The sequence below is a fragment of the Macaca nemestrina genome, chromosome 8 (assembly GCF_043159975.1).
Source record: "Macaca nemestrina isolate mMacNem1 chromosome 8, mMacNem.hap1, whole genome shotgun sequence".
NCBI lineage: Eukaryota > Metazoa > Chordata > Mammalia > Primates > Cercopithecidae > Macaca > Macaca nemestrina.
In genome coordinates this window covers 120,252,542-120,280,079 of record NC_092132.1, presented here as the reverse complement: position 1 = coordinate 120,280,079, position 27,538 = coordinate 120,252,542, and the positions used below count along the sequence as shown (strand labels likewise).

The 27,538-nt window shown below is 38.8% G+C and overlaps 2 long non-coding RNA genes across 2 annotated transcripts in view; both read left to right on the top strand.

Moving 5' to 3' along the window:
* The first annotated feature begins 573 nt into the window (after positions 1-573).
* Positions 574-13,169, top strand: LOC105476607 (uncharacterized). The gene is made up of 4 exons (XR_984161.2): positions 574-666; positions 853-1,229; positions 10,078-10,161; positions 11,082-13,169. It is a non-coding gene; the product is annotated as an uncharacterized lncRNA (long non-coding RNA).
* Positions 13,170-14,150: 981 nt separating this feature from the next.
* Positions 14,151-27,538, top strand: part of LOC105476606 (uncharacterized) — a 48,373-nt gene continuing 34,985 nt past the window's right edge. The window contains exons 1-3 of the long non-coding RNA XR_011606550.1: positions 14,151-14,746; positions 15,555-15,722; positions 18,720-18,919. This is a non-coding gene — a long non-coding RNA (uncharacterized lncRNA). The remainder of the gene's footprint in view (positions 14,747-15,554; positions 15,723-18,719; positions 18,920-27,538) is intronic.

Genomic DNA, 27,538 nt, shown 5'->3' with positions numbered 1-27,538 from the left:
GATTATTGTTAAAAAACAAAAGATATAGGGCATCAATATTCTTTGTACCTCTGGTATACTGTACGTGTGCAAAACAATCACCTTATTTCGTGATTGTTGTTGTTATTAGTATTTTATTATTTTACTATTTTTATGTTCTTTCTGGAAATAGCATTATCTGTTGTCAGAGGTAACTGATGCCCAGTAAAGGAAAGCAATGGTAAAAATTTTATTAGCTTCTCTGAATAAGAAACACATCCTGTTCATCCTGCTTGCATTTAATTAGCCGGGCTTCAAATTCTTTACTTCCATACTTCACAGTGGAATATCTGAATAACCTCATAATATAATAGCTAATAGAGAATTTAAAGACTATTAATAATTTTTCTTTTTTCTCTTCTTTTTCTTCCCCTTCTCTTCCTCCTCTTTTCTTTTTCTCTCTCCTCCTCCTCTTCCTCTTATTATCCTTGACACATACTCACAGTGCCTTCAACATTTACCCAAATAGTGTGTTTTTGACTTTCCCTTATTATGGCTGTCATTTGCTTTTTATGTCTTTTTTGTGCTTATTTTTTCTTACATTAGGACATCTGGAAGGGAACCCAATGCTCCATCTATGGTTTGACTTTAGAGAGTCAGAAGAGGCTGATTATGAGATTTGTCTGGGATATAGTTTCTACTGTTGCAGTTAAGTATGTCAGATTTGTGATATCAAAATAATAACGCAAATTATATCAGACCCAAGTTATGTACCTCTCCAGTTTTGCTTGGTTCCACCTGCCTCCAGGTTTCTCCGCCACTTGCTCTTTAGGGTCTTGATGCAGCTGACACCTCTCATGACTTCTCCAGCTGTCCCTCCCTCCCCTCTCTTAGGCTGCTCTCCAGCACTGCCCTTGTTGTTTCCCCTGTGGCAGAAGTCTCAGCTCCTCAAATACTCAGACTCAACCCATCTACAGCAAGAGAAGCTCTGGTTCAACTCATGGCTTCAGGACCCAGATGAAGTACCCTGGGGCATGAGATCTGGCTTGTCCAGTGGACACTTGAAGGGCCAGGTGATACAGATAGATGCGTGAGAATATTAATGCCCCCCAGGACAAAATTTGACCAATGACAGAAAAAAGACAGAAGACAGCCAGTATATTTCTTTGTCCTTCCTTCCTTCTGATGAGATGCTTTAATGTGTTTAATCAGTTCAAAGTGCATGGAGACATTCTACATGAAGGAACAATCAGCTAAGTTTTCTTGTGCAGGTATGGGTGACATTATTACTCATAGCCTTTTATTTGCTTTTCTCCTTCCCTGCCTCATGTCCCTATCTCCAATCTTGCTGCCTAGTATTTCTATGAAAGCAAAGCATCTAAGCTTTGTCTTGGGCTTTGTCTTCTAGGGAGCTTAGGCTAAGCCACATACTGAGTCTGTAATCATTTATGCGACAAACACTTAACTAAGTGCTTTTCATGCAGTCTAGATAATGTGTCGAAAAGCTGTGGCACTTACTTGGAAACTTGCTCACAGTCTAGTAGCAGTAATAAATTATTCATCTTTTACATATAAAATTTTGTTAAATCACAGCTTTGCTAAATGATATCAGTAGAGATGATTTTTAATAGAGATTAATGAAAATTTGGCACTAGCATTTAAATAACACTTAATCATAGTAGTTTCTCATGTAATTTAACATACTGAAAAGCATTGGGTTTATGGTCATCTATAAAGTTGCATTTAATGAATGTCTTATAATTAACCATACTCTTAAGTTTGGTTATGTTGTTTTTCTTCTTTTCATCCTCTCATCTGTTGTTCTTTCTTTCTTCTTTTCTCTCTTCCACAACCTTCTCCTTCTCTTCTTTCTCTTTGCTTGCACGTATGATGCTGGAGGTGGGCATTTTGGCATGTAAATCCTGACCTGGTTTTATGTATCTTTAGGAAAGATTCCTAGAAGTGAAAAAATGTGTCAAAGGATTAGAGTGCTGTGCCAAAAGTATACTGATAGGGATTGTTAAATTTCTCTATCATAAGTTCATCAAGTCAATCTTTACTAAAATAAAACTCATAAGTTCCTGATTATTGATATTTTAATGGGAGAATATAGGATATTACTATTTTTACTATTTAATTGGTATAGTTCAATATATTTCCTGAACAGCTTAGTATGTAATCTGTTTTTCTTTTATGAATTATGTATTTATATCTACTGGAGTTTTAGTATTTTTCTTATTAGCTTGTGGGAAAACTTTACATATCGTGAATATTGTCTGTTTTCCTGTGTGTTTCTACAAATATGTTTCTTAGCTTAGTGTTATTTGATGGTACTTAGCCTTCCTAAACTTTAGGTTTTTAATTCATGATTTTACTTTTAAATATGGCAGTCCTTTTTGCATCCTGTTTCTCAATATTTTATTATTTGATTTTCAACTTTGTCTCAGTTGCAAATTAGACAACAGATACCTTTTTGAAAGACTTTTTAAAAAATGCAAAACAAGAAACATAGACCCCAATAAGGCAAAAGCCAGAGTCTTGGTATTTGAGGTTCTACTGCTAGTCAGTTCAAAGTTTGCTAATAAATGTAACTTAGTGATTTATCTTTCATGAATGCCTTTCTCTCTCTCTCTTTTTTTTTTTTTTTTTCCACAAAAACACTTGGCGAGATTCCTTGTCTCCAGATCTCAGCAAGATGTTTGATGGTGTCCACACACAGCATTCCTCTTGCTGGCTCCATCACAGCCACACAAAAGGGAATGACAGGACTTGGATAGATTGTGTTTCTGAAAAAGTGTAATGATTATTGAAAAGCAGTATAGGGTTCCGCTGTTCCCACACTTGTTCATTAATACATCTCCTATTATTTCTGGAAATGAGATTATAGAATAATATTTTTAGATTCTAAATTTGTATATTAAGAATTGGGACAAACTTTGAATCAGTATGCCGCATTGGAGAGACGCCAGAGTTCACTGTCAACAAGGTTAACCAAAAATGTTCCTGTGACCTCATCTAAACCTAGGAGGTTCCTCTGGGACTGGAGATCAGTTTACGTCATGTTATGAGGCTTTATTCTAGTTGGGGGTATGTATTAGCCCGTTTTCACGCTGCCGATAAAGACATACCGAAGACTAGGTAATTTATAAGGAAAAAGAGGTTTAATGGACTCACAGTTCCACATGGCTGGGAAGGCCTCACAGTCATGGTGGGAGCCAAAAGGCACATCTTACATGGTGGTAGATGAGGGAGAATGAGAAGTGAAAAGGGAAACCCCTTATAAAACCATCAGATCTTGTGAGACTTACTCACTACCACGAGAACAGTATAGGGTAAACTGCCCCCATGATTCAATGATCTCCCATCAGGTCCCTCCCACAACACAGGGGAATTCTGGGAGCTACAATTCAAGAAGAGTGTGGGTGGGGACACAGCCAAACCATATCAGGCTGTAATTCCTTCTCAGTCTTGTTTTCTGTTCCCACACTTCGTGGATTTAAAAAACTAACCTTGATAGAGAAGAATGAAACCAATGAGGAATAGTTCTGTCTTCTCTCTGCCATTCTTAGGGTGTATAATAGTGTGTGGAATGCACCAGTAATTATGATTTCTGTTGTTCTAGTTATATGGTTTCTTCTTCATTCTTATCCTCTCTTTAGGCCCATAAGAATAAAATCACCCAGCATGAAATCAATGTTCACATGTGGGAGCAAATGTGGGCTGGAGCTGCCTGAGGTTTATGGGCTGACCATCGTTGGTACTGAGCACACACATAGAACTTTGCTTCTATAACTCACTCTTGACCCTGACAAAACCTTCTTTGAGACCTTGCAATCAATCAGCTGGCACTGTGAGCTGTGGACTAACATTTCCATCCTGCAGGGAAGGGCCGGGACCACCAGACCTGCGTTCATTTATGCAACATAAATCTGGTTGTATCTGATGTCTATCAATAAATTAGTTTCACCTTGTTTCTCAGTTTCTTCTATCAGGAAGGGAAAGGGACTACCAAAGCTGTATGATTCTGCTTCTGTCTAGGCATCCTTTTTTTCCTTCCCGGAGAAGATCCCTGGAAAAGTACCTTTACTTTGCTTGGGGCACAGTTTCCTTGAATGTCACCACGAGTCTGACTAAAGAAGACAAAAGAGTCTGGTTTGGATGAGAATGTCTCCTGTGCTGTTTAACCTTTAGGTCAATAAATGTCCCTGGATCCCAGCTGTGGAGATGGATAACACATACGTTTAACTTTAACCTGCAAGCTGTTGGGGGCAAAGAGGATAGGAAATTCAATTCCAAGCTCCAGTTGTTGCTGATCAGACTTGACATGTGTGCCTGGACAATAAGATTTGTGACCTAAGCGGAATAAATATAAGCCTAATCCCAATTAGCATGTATAACCAGTTGTGCTCCAAGCACTGGGGCTCAATTTTGTACACTCCCTAAATACAGAGGAAGAGATCCTGGGGGAAGACTGGGGCCTAGGAGATGTGCTAGTTCCATTTTCCCTCTAGGCCTGTTACTCAACTTTGCTAAACTTCAGTTTTATTACCTACAAACTGAAGATAAAAGTAGTATCTGTCTCATGACTTTCTTGAGAGTATTAAATGAGAACACAGCATGCAAAGCGTCAGCACGGGGCCTGGTACATAGTTTTAAATAATAGGATAATAGTAATAATAACATAATAACAACTAATAATAAATAGGCAATGATATCTTTTATCTACATCCCTGGATACTAATAATAAGAATATCAATAATAAACATTTTTATCATTATCGTCATTATCAAGGGCCAAGAAGTGAGACAAAATGCGTCATTACAAACACACAACTGTTTTTCCAAAGACCTAAAAGAAAATCACAGACGTGAAGTCTTTCTGACTCCCAGAGATATTTTTCCTCTTTCTTTTTCTCAAAACAAAGACAGTTTGTTTAATCTTTTCTTTGTATAATAACATTAAATTTATTTTTTCACTCATGTATGCCCCTAAACTAGATTATAAGCCACTCTAGAACAGAGGATGCCAATTAGATAGTTATGCATGAGGTAGGTATGGACAGACACAAACAAGTTAGGACTCATTTTTAGAAGTCAGGGTGGGTACCATCATTGCCATTTTGAAAAGGAGCTCAGGGACTTCCTAGGGGATGAGACCACTTGAAGAATGACAGAACTTATTTTTCATGTCCGGAAATAAATCCTAAAGTCGTCACTTAAAACTCGCATTTCTCAGTCCTTTCCCTCAACATTCTCTCCTGTAGCAGTGACACAGGCAGACCATCATTTATTCTGATGGAGGAAGAAGCCATAGATTTTTTCCCTACATTTATGGACCTGTGTATATTAGAGGTTAATTGAAGGTTATAAATCTTCCAACAGAGTCCCAATTTAATGTAAAATCTATAGTCACTTGTGAATAATCAATAATGGAAATAGTAGCTAGTAATAGTAGTGATCATAGTAATGAAAATGTAACTAGTGGTAATATATAATTTCCTAAATCTTTTACATGCTAAACATTGTGTACAACACTTTCCATTTTCTAGCACATTTTAATTTTACAATAAGCCTGTGGTACAGGTAATTATTTCACTATATATGAAAACAGAGCCAGAGGTTATGTAAATACCCAAGGTCTTTTTCATTCTTAGAAAATATTGATGGAGTACCTACCATGTGCCCTAGAAATTGGGGATATAGCACTCAATATGGCAGTGAAAAATCTCTGCGTTTTGGAGCTTACATTCTAGCAGGAGAGGCAAAGGATAAATAAAATCAATAAAACATATAGTATAATAGATGCAATATGTGCTAAGGAGAAAAATAATGCAGGCAGGAGAGTTAGGAAGTGTCAGAGGGAGGTTGCAGTTTTGGATGAGTGGCCAGGGAGGGTCTAAGAAAATGACATTTGAGTAGAGACATAAAGAAACTGAGGGAACCACCCATGCATGCATTTGGTGGAAGAGCATTTCAGGAAGTGGATCAAGTAAATGCAAAGTCCCTATGTTAGGAATATTCCAGGAGTGTTTGAAGAACATACAAGAAGCCAATGTGACAGGACTGAGCAAATGAAGTCAGAGATGTTACTGAGGCTAGACTATGTAGTAAGACAGGATGCCTTTGAGAACTTGAGTGGGGGAATGAAACAAGCTTTTCTGTATAGTTTTAATTTAAAAAAAAGTTGGGTTAATTTGAAAGTTAGGGAAAATTTGCAAAGATAGCACAATGTTCCCATAATTTGCTCAGTTTCCCCTAATGTTGACATCTTATGTGACCATGATACATTCACCAAAACTAAGATATTAACATTGTTACATTACTGTAACCAAAATTGCAGACTTTATCTGGACTTCACCCATGTTTCTGCTGTTTATCTGTTCTGAGAAAGCATGCTGCATTTATTAATCGTGTCTCCTTAGTCTTTTTGGATCTTTCTTCAATATTTTCTTTTACTTCAAGACTGAGATTTTTGAAGAGTACTGGTTATGTTGTAGAATATACCTCAATTTGGATTTGTCTAATGTTTTCTCATGATTATTCTGGGCTTATGGTTTTGGAGAAGAGTGTCACAGAGGCAAGCTGCTCTTTTCATCACAACATATCACAAGGTACGTAATATCCAGATGATGTATCACTGGTTATGTGAACCTTGATCGTTTGGTTACGGTGGTGTTTGCCTGATTTCTCTACTGTGAGGTTACTATTTGTCTCTTTACCTTCTCTATTCTTTGGATTTGGGTCACTAAATCCAGCCTACACTTAAAGGGAAGTGAATTAATTTATACCTCCCTGACCTACTTTTTGATGGATGGTTCTCGCTGTGGTGCTGAGAAAAGTCTAGGAAACCATTGCACAAATCTCATTGCACAAAGAGATTGTGGTGGCTTTGACTGGGGTAGCACAGTGGAGGCAGGGGGACATAGTTGGGTTCTGGATATATGGTAAAAATACAACCTAATAGGATTTACTGACAGATTGGTTGTGGGATGCAAAGAGGCGTCAAGGATGACTCTAAATCCCTGGAAATATGGAGGTGGCATTTGCTAAAGTGAGGAGCAGTGCAAAGATGAGTTTACATTGCTAGTAAGTGTGGGTTAGTGAGGGTGTAAACCTGGTTTGTCTGATCCTAAAGCCCAAACTCTCAGCTCCTGTGCTCCTCATTTCTGTGACTGACTCACATCATCTGGGGAGTATGTTCTGTCAGAGAGCGTAACAAAAGTTCAAAGTATTCTTACTGTGAGTTTATTCCTCCCCACTTTGTAGCTGATCTTCACCAGCAAGACCTTTCTCCAGGTGTCTGGCCAGGGTGCGTTTCCTCTTGCCCAGCAGGTACATGGCAGCTTGCCAATAACAATACCGAGGATGGGGAACATTTGGGGCCAGCCGTCTCCTATTATGATCATCATGGACTTTTATTGGATTCCTTTATTATCTTGCTGCAAATGCTGGCTTTTTCCCTGCTAATTAAACAGCAATTTTTTATTATTATTGACAAAATTAGCCAATAACACATGCCCTAAAGCAATCTAAATTAGTCAACGTTAAGGGATGTTCTATGATTTTCAGCACTAAAAAACGACGTTATTTTAGAGACGTTTGGCCACATTGGACGAACTCATTTTACAGGCTAAATGGAAAATGATGTGGAGACAGATGTTCATTTATACGTCTTACAACCCCTCTTCTTTTTCGTTTAGTTTTTGTCAATTTCAGTGAGAGTTCTGCTGTAAGATGGTGGCTCCCCTGCACTTGGTTATAGGCACGTGTATTTGAGATACTTTCAGCTAACCATGGGTGTGTGCTGGTGGTTATATACCTGCTAAAATATTTTCTCATAATATTTAGAATAACATCTAACCTCCTCATTATGGCAAGCAAAGTCCTGCAAGATCTACTGCCTACTTCTCCATTCTCACAATATTTCAGCCAGAGAAGCCTACTTTTTGCCCTAACACTGTCAATCTTCCCTACCTCAGTGCCTTTGCACTTTTTATCCTTCCAACTTAGTTTAGGTTCAGGGGGTACATGTGTGGGTTTTTTACATGTGTAAATTGAGTGCAATGGGGGTTTGGTGTACAGATTATTTCATCATACAGGTAATGAGCATAGTACCAGATAGGTAGTTTTTTGATCCTCAGTCCTCACCTTCCCACACTCCTTCCTCAGGTAGGTCCTGTTGTCTATTTTTCCCTCCTTAGTGTCCATGTGTACTCAGTGTTTAGCTCCTACTAATAAGTTAGAACTGGTGGCATTTGGTTTTCTGTTCCTCTGTTAGTTTGCTTTGCGTAATGGCTCCATCCATGTTTCTGCAAAGGACATGGTATCATTCTTTTCTTGTTTTTAATTCTTTTTTTTTTCTTTTTTTTTTTTGAGACCAGAGTCTCACTCTGTCGCCAGGCTGGAGTGCGGTGGTATGATCTTGGCTCACTGCAACCTCTGCCTCCTGGGTTCAAGCAATTCTCCTGCCTCAGCCTCCCAAGTAGCTGGGACTACAGGTGCATGCCACCACACCCAGCTAATTTTTGTATTTTTAGTAGAGATGGGGTTTCACCATGTTGGCCAGGATGATCTTGATCTCTTAACCTCATGATCTTCCTGCCTCAGCCTCCCAAAGTGCTGGGATTACAGGTGTTAGCCACCACTCCTGGCCGATCTCACTCTTTTTTATGGCTACATAGTATTCTATGGTGCATATGTACTACGTCTTCTTTATCCAATCCACCATCGATGGGCAGTTACATTGATTCTATGCTTTTACTATTGTGAATAGTGCTGTGCTGTGCATACTCATGCATGTGTCTTTGTAGTAGAACAATTTATATTCCTTTGAGTATATACCCAGTAATGGGATTGCTGGGTCAAACAGACGTTCTGTTTTAAGTTCTTTGAGAAATCTCCAAACTGCTTTCTACAGCAGCTGAACTAATTTACATTTCTACTGGCAGTATATAAGCATTCCCTTTCTCTGCAACCTTGCTAGCATCTGTTATTTTTTGACTTTTTAATAATAGCTGTTCTGACTGGTATCCTTTGCACTAGTGTAACATTTGCCTACAGTCCTTGTCCTCTGTGCTTTGAAGAGCTCATTGATTTATATTTTTCATATTTTAATTAAAATATTACCTTTGCAGAGGGGCCATTTTTTTTCCTACCAGATCTAAAACCGAAATGTTCTGGTATTGTCTTATATGGCAATCACTTCTCTTCAGCATCACTTCCTAGTATAATACCCTGTTCATTTTAGTTGTAGCACTTTGAATAATCTGAAATTATTATTGCTTATTTCCTTGATCTCTTGATTATTTTCTGACTACTTCTTCTAGAATACAAGCTTGTTAATGGCAGGAGCATCACTTGCTTTTTCACTGCTGTATCTTCAACAATCAGAGAAAATGCCTCAAAATAATGAATCAACAAATATGTGTTAAGTGAATGAGTTGTGTGTCCTAAGAGTTTCCTGAAAAAAGATTATAAACCGTTCACTTCATCATGTTAAACAGGAACAAATGGAAAGTGTATCCTAGGGTAAATAAACTGCAGGAAAGCCTTTTGATTTGAGGATTCAAACTATGTGTTTTGAACTGTGTCAGAACAAGTGGCTAGTGTAGACTGGAGCAAGATGTGGATAAGAAGAATCTAGCAGAAGCAGATCAGAACCAGGCATCTGAGCAGAGCTAGTGCATTTCCACCAGCATGCAGTAGCCAAGTCGCAGACTACACTAATTCCCAAGAGATTAGTTTCTGTGGACTGGCTCTCTTTCACACATCATGCTCCCAAAGAATCCCAAATTGCTTTATCATGCAATTCCCAGAGGGGTTGTCAAAAAAACAAAGAAGGAGAGACATGAGGATATTTTAGAAGCCAATTATCCTTAAAAGTTTATTTATTCATTTCCATTCCAGTCTCTGTGGAGCAATGGCAGAATTCTCTAATGGGTACTTGATTTTTAAAGATGAAAAATGAATAGGAATCTGAGCATCTCAAATTAGGTTTCAGAAGCATCTGATGCATGAAATAACAGTGGAAAAGTATATAAAAAGACCTGTGTCTTCTGGGCAAGTGTGTTTACCGTCTAAAATGAGCAACCAAAACCAATATCATGTTGTCCATTTACAGGCTACAGCATTTGGTGTCAAGGCTCTGACCGTGCCCTTTTCCTTGGAGTCCTCAGCCTTCGGATTCGTATCAGATCAGATAAATGTGAGCCACAGAGCTAGTGTCCAGTTATAATTCTCAAATATAATATCTGGATCTAAAATCTATTTAACCTTGGCAGGAGGCAAAGCCACTCAAAATTCAGAGACAGGGGGGCACTGGAGGAGTTCTCTGTGAGTCAGGCTGCACCTCCAGCTAGATGCCGGTAGGAACAGGGAGGTATGGGAAAGGAAGGAGGGCCCGTGGCCCCCCGGCCCAATTTAGGTTTTCTAAGGGAGACTAAGATAAAATTTGAGTATGAATAAGCCAAAATGTGAGACTATTTTGGAAAGAAAATGTGTATCAAGGAGCAGAAACAAATAATAAAAGGGGCCCTGCACTATATCCATCTAGCAGAGGCATCTCAGGTTGATTTTACCCTTATTAGTTTTTGTTTATTTTGCTCATTTTCTTTTTCTTTAATTCTGTTTGACATTCAGTCTCTCCTTGAGGAGGAACCTTTTTTTTTGAAAAAAAAAAAAAAGTGATATGCCCCCTTCCTCCATTTCAGTGCCTGATGCAGAGTAAATAACAACAAATTGATTCTCTCTTCCTTTTCACTTTCTTTGGCAAAATGAAATAACAAAAAAGTACTGTTGCTTTTCTATATTCCATATTCTGATTTCCTTCCAACCCAAAGGAAATTTTTATGACATCTCACTAATGTGTTAATGACTGCCCAAACCATAATTGTTCTTAAGGAACCAAGTGACAAGAATGGGGAGTGGAAAGGGACTTTGGGAATGACGCTCTGGAGTACAGTCACTGTCGTATTGCTTGTAAAACACTTTGGCCAATGGAGTCTATGATGGAGTCAGGAGTAAGAGAAAAAAATGTAACATTTAGTGGAAGTTTTATGTGCCTCTTCTAGCACATTCTGCCTCCCAGAGATATCCTACTGCCTTCTTCCCTGTGTTTTCTTCAAGGATGTGCCGTACTTGTTGTGACTGATGCTGAGTGAGCTGACAAGCCAGCAGGGAGGGTCTGACCTGACTCTGGGAAACTCTGTCTCTCCACTCATGGAGCCAATAAAATCCTCCCAGTTCTGCTGAAGATAGTAGGTTACCTATGAACTACTGGGCTCCGTGTCAAGGGTTGGGACACATGCAGAAAAATTAATCTAATTGTCAGTCACAGTTGTTCTTTCCTCAATCTTCCACATCTACCAGGAAAATCAGATCTGGCAGCTTAAGTGTCCGAGACTGGTACAACGTGTACTTTCTGCCTCATCAAATATTACACTCTGGGAGATGCAGACAGAGGAGTCAAAGAAGAAGCAGAAGCAAACAGTAGAAGAGGAGAAAGTCAAGGAGGAGTGGTCTGGGACGAGTGATCAGACAGAATCTGAGTCTCCCTTTTTTCCCCTCTTTTGGATGTCTGTACAACAGATTAAGTAGTTTAGGTGCATAAATGATACTGTATCAACAGCAGCACTGGGCTGGGACTCACCTTTGGAGGAAACTTGAAGTGTTGCAGCCTGCCTCCTTGCTTCTAAAATGAGGGAATTAATATAGGGAGAGATGTAGCTATGCATGTTTTATCAGATCCCCTCCTCCTAGCAGGGGTTAGAAGAGGTTCAAGTTCATTAATGTGTGTATTTTATGAAATAAGGTGCATCTTTCAAGTAATACTTTTAACTCTCTGTTAGCTGCTCTGTGCTGTGAGAAGAGAGAAGCAGCAATATGGCATGCTAATTCTGCCATAGAGTGAACCTGAGAACTGGGCCACCACTCTTGGGCATGGCTGTGGGTGGGGGTAAGGAACAAGCAAGAGCAAGAGGAAGTAAAGTCATGAATAGACATGGGCTCTGGCTAGGAATTAGTTGGCTCAGGAATTACTCAAAGTCAAAACTATCTGAGTAGATTCACAGAGGCCTTGAGGCAAAATTTCAAGCAGAAGGGCTTGGTCTTCAGGTGATGGTGAGCACCACTTTTTTGACAGAGAAGTTGCTCTGTCAGTTCAAGAAATCAGATTGAAACTGTCCTTATGAAATTAATAAAACTCCAACTAGAAGCATAGCTAAGCATTAACCAGCTTGCTCTATAGCCCACTTCCTTATAGCTGCTTACTGTTTAGAAGTCACATAGCCCCTGTCATAGAGTCCTACCTTCTATAGATAACATCGTTAACATTAAGAAACCCCAAATTTTCCTTTTGAGATATTTTCCAGATCCTGCATTCCAGTGGGTCCACTGATGCCAGCCAGTCTGAAGAGCACTGCCAAAGAACACAGTCAGCACGGAAATGCAGTTTCTATATTCTTATGATTTCATGCCTCACGCTCAAACCAATCAGCAATACCCAGACCCTCAGCCCACTACCCACCAAATTTCCCTTTTAAACCCCATGCCAAAACTCCCTGGGGAAGAATATTTGAAGTTTCTCCCACCCTTTTTTTTTTGGCTGCCATTCAATTATTAAACTGTTTCTCTGTTGCAACTCCTGCTGTTTTGATGTATTGGTATGTTACTGTGCAACAGGCAATTGAACCTGGTGGTCCTATAACAAGGCATGGTGTTGGCCCTGGCCTGAGTCTTCTCACTTGGCCATGAGTCTGGCTAGACATTGTGGGCATTTAGCCTCTTGCCCTTCCCTAGAGGTGGTGGCATTCTTATCGAAAGGCAGACTTCACATTTCGGCCTCTCTTGGCCCTTTGAAGAGGTGCCTCTGTCACCTCTGAATCTGGAAGATGATTTTTTTTTTTTTTTTTTTTAAATCGGAGGCAGGATCTGGCTCTGTTGCCTTGGCTGGAGTGTAGTGCTATGATCTCAGCCCACTGAAACCTCTACCTCCTGGGCTCAAGCCATCCTCCCACCTCAGCCTCTTGAGTAGCTGTTACCACAGGTGCCCACCACCACACCAGGCTAATTTTCATATTTTTTGCAGAGACAGAGTTTTGCCATGTTGCCCAGGCTGGTCTTGAACTCCTGAGCTCAAGTGATCTACCCATCTAAGCCACCCAAAGTGCTGAGATTACAGGCGTGAGCCCCCACATCCAGCCTGGAAGATGATTTAAATTTTTTTTCCTATTTTATTTTGTTTTGTTTTATTTATAATGTCAAGTTTTATTTTAGATTCAGGGAGTACACGTGCAGGTTTATTAAAATGATATATTGCATGATGCTGAGGTTTGGGGCATGACTGATCCTGTCACCCAAGTAGTAAGCATAATACCCAGTAGTTTTTCAACCCTTGCCCCTCTCCCTCTCTCCTGCCTCTAGTAGTCTCCCATGTCTGTTGTCCCCATCTTCATGTCCATGAGTACCCAATGTTTACCTCCCACATGTAAGTGAGAACATGTGGTATTTGGTGACTTTTTTTTGGTGAGAACATGTGGTATTTGGTTTTCTGTTCCTGCATTAGTTCATTTAGGATAATGGCCTCCAGCTGCATGCAGGTTGCTGCAAAGGACATAATTTCACTCTTTTTCTTTTTTTTGATGGCTGTGTAGTAGTTCTATTTTTGTGGCTGGTGTATATGTACATTTTACTTATCCAGTCCACTACTGATGGGTGTCTTTGTTGGTTTCATGTCTTTGCTATTGCAAATGGTGCTGCGATGAACATGCAAGTGCATGTCTTTTTGGTAGAACCATTTATTTTGTTTTAGTTGCCAGGTGAAATGGTAATTCTGTTTTAAGTTCTTTAAGAAATCTCCAAATTGCTTTCTACAGTTGTTGAACTAATTTACATTCCCACCAGCAGTATGTAAGCATTCTTGTTTCTCCACAGCTTCACCAACATCTGTTGTTTTTTGACTTTTTATTAATAGCCATTCTGACTGGTGTGAGATGGTATCTCATTGTGGTTTTGATTTGCATTTCTCTGATGATTAGTGATGTCGAGCATTTTCTCATGTTTGTTGGCCATATGTATGTCTTGGTTTGAGAAGTATCTGTTTATGTCCTTTCCCCATTTTTTAAATGAGATTATTTGATTTTTGCTTGTGGAATTGTTTAAGTGACAGATTCTGGATATTAGAACTTGGTTTGTTGCAGTTTACAAATATTTTCTCTCATTCTGTAGGCTGTGTGTTTACTCTCTTGATAGTTTCTTTTGCTGTGCAGGAGTGCTTTAATTTAATTAGGTCCCACTTGTCAATTTTTGTTTTCGTTGCAATGGCTTTTGAGGAATTAGTCATGAATCCTTTCCCAGGGCCAATGTTCAGAATGTTGTTGTTTGGAAGGTGATTGAGCTACAGTGGCAAGTGCCAGCCCTGTGTTCTTCTCTGAGAGCACACATTTTCTCCTCTAAGGATGGAGACACTGAGTTGGGGCTGTGACCAGGGTGAAGCAAGTAAGGCATTTACAGGGCTGCCCCAAAACCCCAATTATCAAGACATACAAGATTTTAATACAGTTGTTTTAAAAATAAAAATTAATGACAAAAAAGTCCACGTGAATCAATTATCAAAATTCTCAATAAGGATAGGCTCAATGTTTCTAATTTTTCTTTGGTGCCTTTGGCTTAAGTGTACAACTCAACTGGGCAATTACTCTGACTACACCATTCTGAGGACAGAGACTTTCTCCTATATCCTCTCCTGGGACAGAGGAGAATATAATCATGTACTAGCTGAGCCAAGGCTGGAGGTGAGAGCTTATGCCCCCAAAGATCGGTTGTACTAACTAAGCCTACTGCTGAGAACAACTTTTTAATTAGTTGATCATGCCCTACTCTACCTCACAACTGTGTAGTTCTTAACTGTGTGTAAAAGGGACTAGCTAACCTGGAACATACTGATGCAGCTAAAAATAGTTTTAAGGTCATTATTGAAGGAGCTTTCTCAGCTGTCCCAGGTGACAGTGTCACCTCCTTTGGTAGGACTTTGAGCATGACACAAACAAGATTCCTGTGTCTATCAGGTTTTCACCATTGAGGCTATTCTCTGGGACAAAGGTTTGAGTCCCCGAGAAAGACATTTAATGGGGCCTGGTAGATTCTTTGCATTGCACCTTAGATGGGGCTCTGACCCTTAATACCCAATATTTTTTTCTGGTACAGGATCTGAAGCTCTTTTAAGTTAAAGTGTAAATGATGAGTAATCTACAAGTACTCCTGGGTAACAGCATTAGCTTAAGGCTTTAATTTCTGCCAATAGTAATGGTAAAATTATAGGTATTGCCCAAGGAATATGAAGCAAAACAGTTGTTCTTTCCATTGATATAAAAAATAGCCATGTTTTGATTAACTGATTTTATTTTATTTTTTGAGGAGGGTTACACTGTCATTTGTTGAATTTGTTGGTTCTCCTCAATGCTTTATATCAAGAAATGCCTTTGGCAGCCAAAAAAAAAAAAAAAAAAAAAAAAAAAAAAAAAAAAACCTATATACAGTTAATCCTTGAATAATATGAATTTAAACTGCATTAATTCCATTCTACATTTTTTTTTCCAGTAGAAGTTACACAGAGTATGCCTGCCTCTCCTGTCTCCCCTCCTTCACCTCTTCCAACTCTGGCACCCTGAGACAGCAAGAAAAACTCCCCCCTTTTCTCCTCTTCCTGAGCACAACGTAAGGATGATGGGAATGAAGATTTTATGATGATCCACATCTACTAAGTGAATAGTAAGTATTCTTTTCCTTATAATTTTCTTAATAACATTCTCTTTTCTCCACCTTCTTTGTGAGAATGCAATATATAACACATATAACATATCAAATATGTGTCAGTGATTGTTTGTGTTATTGGTTGTGTTATTGGTTAGGTTTCCAGTCTACACTAGGCTATTAGTAGTTAAGTTTTTGGGGGAGTCAGAAGTTACACAAAGAGTTTTGACTGCGTGAGAGGTTAGTGCTCCTAACCCCTGTATTGTTCAAGGGTCTGTTGTAGTAGGTGGTCTCAAATTTTCTTACTGTAACAATAAGGAAATGAAAAGTGCTTTGGAAATTGTGGATTATTTCACACGTTTCTCTCAGACCTTGAAATAACTCTGTGAGGTAGGAAACATCATTCCTACTCTATGGATGAGAAAACTGAGGTTGAGAAAGGATAAGCTATTTATTCAAAATCATACAGCTAATATTCAAGTGATAGCATTGGGACTTAAATCTAGGTAAGCTAGCTCCACGCTCAGGGCTTCTTAAAAAAACCTGGACTTCTTAAAAGTCACTCTGATATCTTCCGAGTTCATTTATCCCCACGATGCCCCATCTCCATCCGAAAAGCTATTGGATATGACTCCTTCTGTAAATGGTAGCCCATTGAGACAGGAATGGTTAAATAATACCCTGCATCAAATGTGGTTTGCCCCGAGCCTTCAGCTTTATTCAGCATATTGGAAATATTTGCATAGATTTTCTTCCTCTGGCACTACTGAAGAGTGGTATTTCTGTTACGAAAATGGCATGTCATACTCAGGAGAATGAGTCTGATGAGAATCTGCCCTTGAGGTACTTTTCTGTATTCAACTTCTGAGTATGGTGAGGCTGACCCTTGAGACCCTTGCAAATTCCCACAAAGCTGGAGTCATACTGCATTCTTGCCTGGACAGCAGCAAATGCGCTGTGTGCACTCAGCAAATGTCAGAGCTATGAGAAAAATAAACCTGATAGACTCTGGCTAGTGTGTTAAGTAGCTACCATATTTTTGGAAGCATCATTTGCCCTGAAGCATTTCTCTATGCACTAACAAGCTGGGTTACAACAGAATTACACTACAGTAATTAGTGGGTCCAACTCATAGCTGACCGAACATACCTTATTGGGGAGATTATCTGCTAAATTTGGTTTTCTTGCACTCAGAAGGAAACTTGTCTTTTCTACTGTCCTCCTCTTTGAAGAAATTGAATGCTAAACCCAGAATCAGACACCAAACCAAGGATTCTTGGCTTCAGTATGTTCTGATATTAACCAGAGTAGCAAATCTAGGACCAAATTACAAGTTTCTGAAAAGTAAAAACAGAGTAATATAAAAGGTGAAAATGTAAAAGAAACAGAGATGAGACAGAGAGAAAATTGCAGAAGAAACAGAAGAAAAAGAGAGGATTATAACTTAGAAATCAACTAACTGGGGGAGAAGAAAGGAAGGAATTACCTCATGCTTTATTGTTGATGTCCATTAACAAATAAAGGATAAGCGTGTGGCATTCCTGCAATGTACACAGGGGCGCCTTCCTCTGAAGGACACACTCAGAGAGAGGAAGAAAATTCACAGGAAAAAGACCAAACACCAAGACACTGAAGATTTGAATCCTCCTACTCTACAGTAGGTGGAGACACTGTGCCTTTAACATGTTTGATAAATAAATTCTTCATCTCTTTAGAATTATATTGTGCATTTCTCCCTCATAACACAGTCCTTTTTGTGCTATAGATTTTGCCATTATTCTCTGTGTGTATATGGGGTTAGTTATTGACTGAATTATTTTCTAAGATTTCAAAAGAAAACAGGTTTTTAAAAAGCAGAGGAACATTATTGGAGCTATACCACAGAGTAATTAGTGGTAATAGCAAACTGTGCTTCTACCATATTTCACCCCCCATATTTCTTAGTTGTGTGGAGTTCTACTTAAATCCTAATGATGCGTGAACAACTTGAATTGTTTTCTCTTTTCGTTATTTAAAGAAATGAAGAAAGTCTCCTCCTTGTATTATCTAAAGGAAAAGTGCATTAATTGATCACTACCAATTGATGATCTCAACTGTTACATTTTGAATATGTGTGTGTGTGCACATATGTGCATGTAGGTACACACATACCACATTAAGAACAGTCACCCTTACCTATTTCCAGAGCATGATTTTCTCTTGTTTCTAAAACTTTGTTTGTGGATCTCCTGTTTCTTGCTCTTTTCTACCATTACCTGTCTTTCTGATTTGTCTAACCTTCAGACTTGGTTGTATACATTTTCTGTTAAAAGTGACTGCTTGCCCCTGTCTTCAGAGTCCTCCATCTGCATTTCAGCTGGCTGGATCAAGTGGCTGTACCAGGCTGACTTAGTTTGAGATATTTCGGTTCCCATCAACTCAAGGCTTTGTTTTTTTGAGACTTGGGAAAGTATCTGGGTGGTTAGAAACAGAAGCAAATTGACAGCAACACTCAACACATACTGTGTTATTATAAAAACTTGCTTACAACAACTGTCATAGAGTTTGTCTTTTTTCTTAAAGTGCTTAGTGCATTTCTTAAAAAACATAAAATTGTAATGTTATTCTTAAGCCTCTGCCTGTCCAAAGAAAGATCTTTTCAGTATTAATAGTAGAAGGATGAAAGGAATCTCTTACATTCACTAAAAGTCTTTCACTGTTTCCTATCTTTGGATTTTTGTTATTGCTTATTTTTAAATACAGACAGAAAGGCATTGCTTGGGTAAGAGGTAGCAATTTGGCTTAGAAGAATTTTCCTGGAAACCTGATTTCTATAACAGGTTCCTGTGTTTAATAAGCTAGGTTAGACTTCAGCCTCAGAACAGGCGGTAAATGAAATGTCTCTCCTTTTCTCTCTCCTCCTCCTCCTTCCATACTTTTCACCCTCTTTCCCTATCAACTTCTTATTTATCCTTTCTGGTTACCAATTATTTATCTAGTTCATTTCTTACATTGTTCTTTTTCTTGTGATAACAGGTTTCTTCAATCCACCTGCCTGAAAAAGGGGATTCTAGAAGCCTTTCCAGACACAATAGAAAAAACAAAACAAACAAAGAAAAAAAAACACAGTCACAAACAATTATGTCTTACCTGTCTTTAACCAGCCAGGCCACAGAACTGCCAGCTCATTTACATCCTTTTTTGGTTCCACATGAGGCCTGAGAGACATGCATTGGGTGAGTAAAAGGAGCACAGATGTGGACCATCATGATTTATTCCTCCCCTAGACTGTCTTTTGCTGTTGATGCCGTCACTTTTATATATTCCGGTCACTTCTTCAGCTGTTGAAGTTTGTATTACCATTATTTGATAAGATGGCAAGCATTTAGACTTAACTATACTAACAAGGCAATTGACATCTGAGTACCATAAATTTTTACCAGAATTACTGGTAAGGTTATTTGAGATTGTTACATTTGAAAGATATAATCACTTTAAATATGGTTTCTTTAAGATTTAAATATAAAATGTAACATGATAATTCTCAAAAGAGCCTTTTAAGCAAATAAAATCAGTAGTGTGCTGCAACAGGGTCATACCAGCTAGCAAGAGCTGCTTGTCACATTTTTCAGAAGTTCTGAGAGCTGGTTGTAAAATACAGACATTATTCAAAATTAAATTATAGAAACAATGAAATATATTAAAATGGTAGTAAAAACTCAAACTTATTAATTCATAGTTATTTTTCTATATTTACTAATATCTATGCTTCTGAGGTTATTTAAAGCTATTGTTTTTGTATAGTGAAAACATTATGCAATGTACTAGAGCAAATCTCTTCCCAACTCTGTGTTCAATTATGTCACATTATGGTTTCAAATTGGCCATTGTGGGTCTATTTATAATACACCACAGAAATAGGAAAGTGTTACAATCAAGGCTTTTTTTATTCCTCGTAGAGTTGGTTGTTAAACATTTACCAGCACGCCACTGTGTATAATTATAGTTGTCCTATAGATGAGAAATCAGAGGCTCAGACAGTGAAGAAAAGTTGCAAGATGTAGAGGGGTTCAATGTTCTGCCATTATTGGTACGGGGACACCTAAAGCAGGATGAACATTTGAGGAAGAGAAATTCCTTAGTAACTCGAATCTCTCTTTTATCCTCCCCACGAAAACCTATAAACATGTCATTTCCACTTTCACCATCTTTAGTCCAGTTCAGTCCCCAGTTCCCCAGCTAGTGCAGTGTATTTTGGGATCTTCTGCTCACAAACATCACGCCCCAACAAAGAGCCACGATGTCTTAAGTTACATCACCCCTAGACAGTCACATGCTAATTTCAAGGGTGACTCTAGCTTTCAGATAGATGAGCCTCAGAGCATTGTGAGAAATTTGGGCACATTCGAGTTTGTGTGGGTATAGAATGAGTATGGAGGGAAAAAAAGGTAAATAGGGCAAAACATGAAATACATTTGTTAAGCCTGGGTGCAAGTCCATATGCGTTGAGGGTTGCTTATGATGACAAACTTTACATCTGTATTCTTGTTCAGGATGGATCCTGGCTTGGACTTTTAATTTAGTAACAATGATATGTAAGGGCATCCTTCAAAAGGACATTTAAGGTATGCTTGCTGAGAGTCCTGTAGAAGACTCACAAATAATTACCAAGTAAATGTCATTATTATAAACAGTTTTCACAATTATGATCACAATCACCATTAACCTTCTTCTCATTTGTAGTATACCTTATATTTTTAAAAAAATGCTTTACATATTTTTACATTTAAACTAGATAATGCTTTCTTTAAAAAACTATTGTTCAACAATGGATACACTAAGGTCCAGAGTGAATAATTTACCCAGAATTGCACAGATAACTAGCTTGATAAGAAACCTGACATTGGTTTTAAATGTCAGCTCTGAAACAAGCATTTAGTGAACAATTACTCTGCACTAAACACTGTACTAGGTGCTTTGCATACACAATATTATTCGGGTCCCTCCAGATAAGTATTATTTCATATATTTTATAGATGAGGAAATGGGGCATAATATTAGTAAATGACTTTTCCAAAATCTTGTAGCACATTAGTGTTACAGCCTGTGCTAAACCCCAACTCTGCCCGAATATAGCATGGATGTTCTGCACCATCTACTTTAAGCTAATAGGTCCAAACCTACATGACATGCCCATGCCTAAAGTTAGTTCCGTTAGTGAGCAAATTCCCAAGAGCATTGCCTGCTATGAAGAATATACCTGTCTTTCTAGTAAAGTGCTTTTGGAATTTTTTTTTCCCTAGTGAGAGATTTGGAAACATCATCACAAGAGGAAAAAAAAAAAAAAAAAAAAAAAAAAAAGAGCAAGGGAAATATCAAGTGACCTTACTTCTCTACCCTCACATGCTGATGTTTGGTCACCAATATTTCTCGGTCATGAAAAAGTGACCTACAGACATACGCTTTATTGAATTGGATGAAGTTTAAAATGCAAACACCAGTGTGTCTCTGCATGACATTTAGTGTTTCATTTTCTACTCCATGGATCCTTGCTTCCCAAGAGAACTCTTCAGGCAGGTTTCTATGGAAATACAAGGCAAACACTTTGAGGGTATAATAAAAAAAAAGTACTTCCACTTTAGCCCATGGGACCCAAATGTGTTTGTTGCTGTAAAATATAGAACTTTAAAGACAAGCACAAATCAGAGGACAATATGGACCCAGTTCTATATGACTACAAGGTCTTCAGCTCCAAGTTACCTTGGGGAAGAGTATTCATAATCCTAAATCTTGATTGTTTTCAAAAGAAGTAGGTACCTTCTGCTGTTCAAAGTAACTTTCTTAGAATTTAGCAGTAGGAACTGTCAGGGAATGGTGAGCTTGTGGGTAAAGGACCAGGTAATTTTCCAGCTTCATGTATTGTTGATAAACCTGCATTTATTTCTGAGTATTTTGAGGGATCATTTTGATTTTTGAATTTTCTAATGGGAAAGTACATCCTCCAAACACCACTTGATTTTTCTAATAGGAATCAGTCACACCATAGTGATGTTCTGGTTCCTGTTGCTGCATAAATTCTTACTCCAAAACTTAGCAACTTAAAGCAATCATTTAATTTTGCTGACTGATTTCTGGGTCAGGAATTCTAGAAAGACTTGACAGATAGTTTTTACTTGGCATCTCCTGTGAAGTTGTAGTCAGATTTCAGTTGGGGCTGGTGTCATCTAAAGTCTTTTTTTTTTTTTTGAGTCAGGGTCTTGTTCTACTTGCTTTGGCTAGCAGAGGTAATAACTTGCCAACTTTGAGCCTCACTGCACAGTGGTGCAAACAGCGCTCACTGTAGCCTTGACTTCCTGGACTCAAATGATTCTCTCACCTCAGTCGCCCCTGTAACTGGGACCACAGGCATGAGCCACCACATCTGGCTAAGTTTTCATTTTTTGTGGAGACAGGGTCTCACCATCTTGCTCAGACTAGTCTCAAACACCTGAACACAAACAGTCCTTCCACCTCAGCCTCCCAAAGTGCTGGAATTGCAGGTGTGAGCTACCATGCCTGGGCTGGATGCATGAGATGGCTTAATCACATGACTGGGAATCAATACTGACTGTCATCTGGGAGCTCAGCTGGAGCCATTGAACAGAACACTTATATGTGACCTCTCCAGCACAACGACCTTAGTATAGTGAGGCAGCTTATTTGATGTCTGACTTCCCCTAGAGTTCATGTTCCGAGAGAATTGGGGGGCTACTGCCTGGTCTTTTTTTAACCTGGTGGTCATACAGCATCACTAATGGTGTGTTCTCTTACTCAGTCACAAGCCCACCCAGATTCAAAAGGAAGGGGCACAGATCCTCCTTCTTGATTGGAGGAACATTAAAGGAGCATCTTCCCCCATCTTCTTGAGAGAAGAATCAAAGAATTTTCGATAACATTAAAATGTATATTATAGTAGTAATACTTATATCAGTTTGCTATTGTGGCACAATAAACTATCATAAAGTTAAAAATAAGAGGGGCCATGAATGATGGCTTATACCTGTAAGCTAAACACTTGGAGAGCCTGAGGCTGGAAGACTGCTTGAAGCCAGGAACTGAAGACCAGCCTTGGTAACAAAAACAAAAAGAAAAAAATTAGCTACAGTGGTGGTGCACCCCTGTAGTCCCAGCTACTTTAGAGACAGAGGCAGGAGGATCACCTGAACCCAGACAGAGGTTCCAGACTGCAGTAAGCTATGATGGCATCCCTGTCTCTAAAAAATAAATAAAATATGAATAAGAGCCATTTGTTTAGCTCACCATTCTGTGGTTAGTAATTTAGGCTGGGCTCAGCTAGGTGAGTGTTGCTCCCTCATGCATCTGCAGTCAGTTTTATGTCAGTTTTGCCTATCTTATCTGGTCTTTCTGGGGCCTCAGTTTGGGGAGCCTTGGCTGTGGTCTGTGTCATCTCCCAACCTCCTGAAGGTTTTCCCTAGCCTGTTTCTATGGTGAAAAATTCTGAGAGAGTGCAGAAGCACAGACAGCCACTTCAGGGGTAGGCTTAAAGTTGGCAAGTTATTACTTCTGCTAGCCAAAGCAAATAGCAAGGCCAGGTTGGGTTTCAGAGAGTTGCTGTACAGTCACTTTGTAATGGGCATTGGGGATAGAGAAGGGAGTAATTGCAGTCAATTAAAAAATAATCTTTTGGTACCTCTAGTTCTAGATCCTTGAGGAATCGCCATACTGTTTTCCATAATGGTTGAACTAATTTACAATCCCACCAACAGTGTGAAAGTGTTCCTATTTCTCCACATCCTCTCCAGCACCTGTTGTTTCCTGACTTTTTAATGATCGCCATTCTGACTGGTGTGAGATGAGGAGAACATCACACACCGGGGCCTATCATGGGGAGGGGGGAAGGGGGAGGGATTGCATTGGGAGTTATACCTGATGTAAATGATGAGTTGATGGGTGCTGACGAGTTGATGGTTGCAGCACACCGACATGGCACAAGTATACATATGTAACAAACCTGCACGTTATGCACATGTACCCTAGAACTCAAAGTATAATAATAATAATAATAAAAAAAGAAAAAAAAATCTTTTATGATAGCTAATCTTTACGTAGTATGTGATTCCAGAAATTCTTCTAAGCATTCTACCTGTATAGTTCATGTGATCTTCAAAACAACCCTGCATGTGGTTACTATTGCTATTCAGATTTTATAGATGAGGAAACAAGCACAGAGCATAAGTGACTTGCTCAAAGTCACAGAAGTATTGAAGAAGTAAAATAATATTCATACCCAGGCAATCTGGCTCCAGAGTCTGTGTTTATAACTATGAAATTATACTGTTAATTTTTTCAATGTAAGTTGCATCATGGTAGGTATTAAGGAATACTTATTTTGAGATATGAACTGAGGGTTAAATATTCCCAGTATATCAATATTTGGTTATTACTGGGTCTTTGGACCACTGAACACAATCTTTGAAGCTGTTTTTCACATAAGTGATGTTCAAGTGAATTCAGCTTGTATTCTTAAAGCTATAAGCAGATTTTATTACATCTAAAGGTAGTATGGAGGATTGGCGTGATCACTGAGTTTCAGAATAGAAGAACTTGTTGCTTGCTTTTGTAGTTTTATTTCCTCATTTACCAAATAAGGGAGTTAGCCTGAATAATCTCTGGTCACATAACATCATAACATCCTAAAAGCTAAATCTTATCAGCATCATAGTTATGTATTGATCTAAAGCTATTAAGGATGATCCATAGTAAGGATAACAAATGTACCGTGAATTGACAGTATTTCTTTTTTTCTGATTTTCTGTAAGTTCTTCATATGTCTTGAACCATGGACTTTTCTGGTTTTTAGGTCAGATACATTTCTTGCTGATAATGAAAAATCTGTTTCCTTACAATATGCAGCGTTTGGAAAACAGTATGTTCAGAAAGCATGTTAATGGATGTTTGGATAGGCATTTCAATGATGATTGCTTTAGTAAAGCAATAATAATGGGACAATGTAATGAAGAGAGGTACAAAGACAAAGCAATAAAAAGAAAGGCAAGGGTAAAGATAGAGAATGAGAAAAAATAAAACAGGCTCAATGTGACATCTGTTTGGCTCTGGAAAGCTTTAATGACTCAGGAGTCTGGGGTCTCTCATTGGCCTGGGGGCTGTTTGACAAATGGTGTCCTGTGGGGAAACATGAAATGAAATCTGTGTTTCAGGGGTGGTTTTTTGATTGATCCAGCCAGAGACCCTCAAGGGAGATACCAGTGCCTGGATAGCTGTTGGTGGTGCCTTCCAACACCATGCCGCCTGGAACCAAGAGGCTCGGCATCTAGATCCTTTCATTGGAGCTCTTTTAGAAGAAAAATGGGGAAATAATCTTTCAGCCAAACAAGCACTGGCAGAACACAGGATGAAATAGAGCAGTTCTGCGATAAGGAGTGGGGAAAACCCTCACACGGGCTCTTGCCATTTGATCTCATTTGATCTCAGTGAGCCTTAGTTATCTCATCTCTTAAGTGGGGTTGGGGGTGGGGTAAGTGGGTGGGTGGAAGGGTATTGCCCTGAATGAAAAGTAAAATCATTTTCTAAGTAATTTCTAGTTTTGTTAAATCAATGAAAAGTAAAATCATTTTCTAAGTAATTTCTAGTTTTGTTAAATCAAGGACAAGATTCTAATTTCACCATCATGACATTCTGAACACAGAACCTCCAACATGAAAAACATTTATATATCCATGTTTTAATCAGCATGTTCATAGTAGCTCATAAATTTCTGAACATTTAACCATTAACTCTTGCCAGCCTATACAAGCTGGCTTCAGCACACATTACTGTAATTTTGAGGTACCAGAAATAATTTACACCTAGACTAATAAAAGACATCAAGCTGGACCCAAAGGCATGCAAATAGATACAGGTCTTAGCGAATAGTGGCTGAGATTTTAATGTCCACTCAGAATAAGATATATGGCTATAAAGGAGAGGGGTATAAAGGAGAGTGGGCACTGCTGTGAGGCTAATTGCTGAAACCAGACACCAGCAAAAAGCTGAGACCCCTTAAGAGCTGCCCTGTTTGTCAAATAGGTAGGAAAACATCGTAAGTACTAAGAATTAACAAAGAAGCATGTCTTTCCTTTGTGTTTTGGGAAAAAAAAATCCAATTAAGAACTGAAACTGAAAGCTTATGCCATGCCTAGGTATGGAATACCAATTCACACTCTGTATACAGGCATGAATTCTAAGCTGATAAATTAGAAATGTAAATACTGATCTTGGACAAGTGAATTCTCAAAGGTGCCCAACAGAAGCAAAAGAAAACAGCTCTTTAGGGCTTCTGCAATACAGAAGGAAAGGGACACACACAGGAAAAAATATATTCAAGTTGAAGATAAAAACTCTTTCAAAAACTACAAGTCATAGGAGGAAATGAACTATAATGGAAAGACATCAGCAGATACGAAGTGCAGGATAAAAAATGTTATAAAGATAAGATAGATAAAAAGATGCAACAATGGAATAGATATTAACAATTAGAGAAACTGAATAAAAAATGTTGGAAGAGAAAAATAATAATAACTGAAATTAAAAACTCAACAGAGACTTTTACTTCTTAAAAGGTGGAGTAGATGTATGATATAGTTTGGCTGTGTCCCCACCCCTATCTCATCTTGAATTGTAGCTCCCATAATTCCCACATGTTGTAGGAGGGACCTGGTGGGAGATAATTGAATCATGGGGGCAGTTTCCCTCATACTGTTCTCATGGTAGTGAATAAGTCTCATGAGATCTGATGGTTTATAAGGGGAAATCTCTTTCACTTGGCTCTCATTTCTCTCTTGCCTGCTGCCATGTAAGATGTGCCTTTCACCTTCCACCATGATTGTGAGGTATTTTCAGTCATGTGGAACCGTGAGTCTTTTAAACCTCTTTTTCCTTATAAATTACCCAGTCTCAGGCATGTCTTTATCAGCAGCACGAAAACAAACTAATAAGTATGAACTAAACACTCTGGATTATGTCATAGTACAATTCTGAAAGGTAGAGAGAAGAAAGCAGATGAGCTTGGATCCTTTGGAACTTGAGGAATTACTTGGTGGTAAATTCCCTAGGAGTCCTTTCTTTTCACCTTCTGTATCCCAGACTTAAGGCTGAAGAAATCAGCAACCTGCAAATATCAATGATCACAGACAAAAAAAACTTCAACAAGAGCTTGCTTTCTATAGGCAAAGGATGAGGAAAGGGGGGAGACTACCAAATATAAAACTTTTAGACAATAACAACTCTACTCCAGCAAACACCGCATAGTAAAACTGTCTATATCCCTGCCCCACCTGTAAAGGGCTCATAAAGATCCTAGACTTCCATCCTTACCAGGGTAAACTGAGGTACCTTAATCACTCATCTGGGTTGTATTAGAGAAGTCTGAGTTGGAACTTTTATCCTCAGTTAATAAACCCTCACCTTTTTATAATGTCAGTGGAGCCCAAATGGGGAAACTAAATTCCCACCACTGCCAGCAGTAATGAGGTATCCCTCCCAATCACTGTTGGGATTATGTCAGAGAGAACTACTGGAGAATCTGGGTTTTTAACACCACAAAATAGTACTAAAGTCATCTTCCTCCTCACTGTCATGCAGTAGAAGCCTCCTGAGGAACTAGAACTCCCACTCTATGAAGCAGTAACCTTAAACAAAGTGCTTACCTCTGCCCCAAGTCAATGGAAGCTAAGTAGGAAATCCGGACTTCTGCAAGCACCTGACAGTAGTGAGGCAGTGCCTACCACTTGTTTATTAGAGCCATGTCAGAGAAAGCAAGATAAAACAGAAGATTTAAGTAAGACTCACAGTTTCAT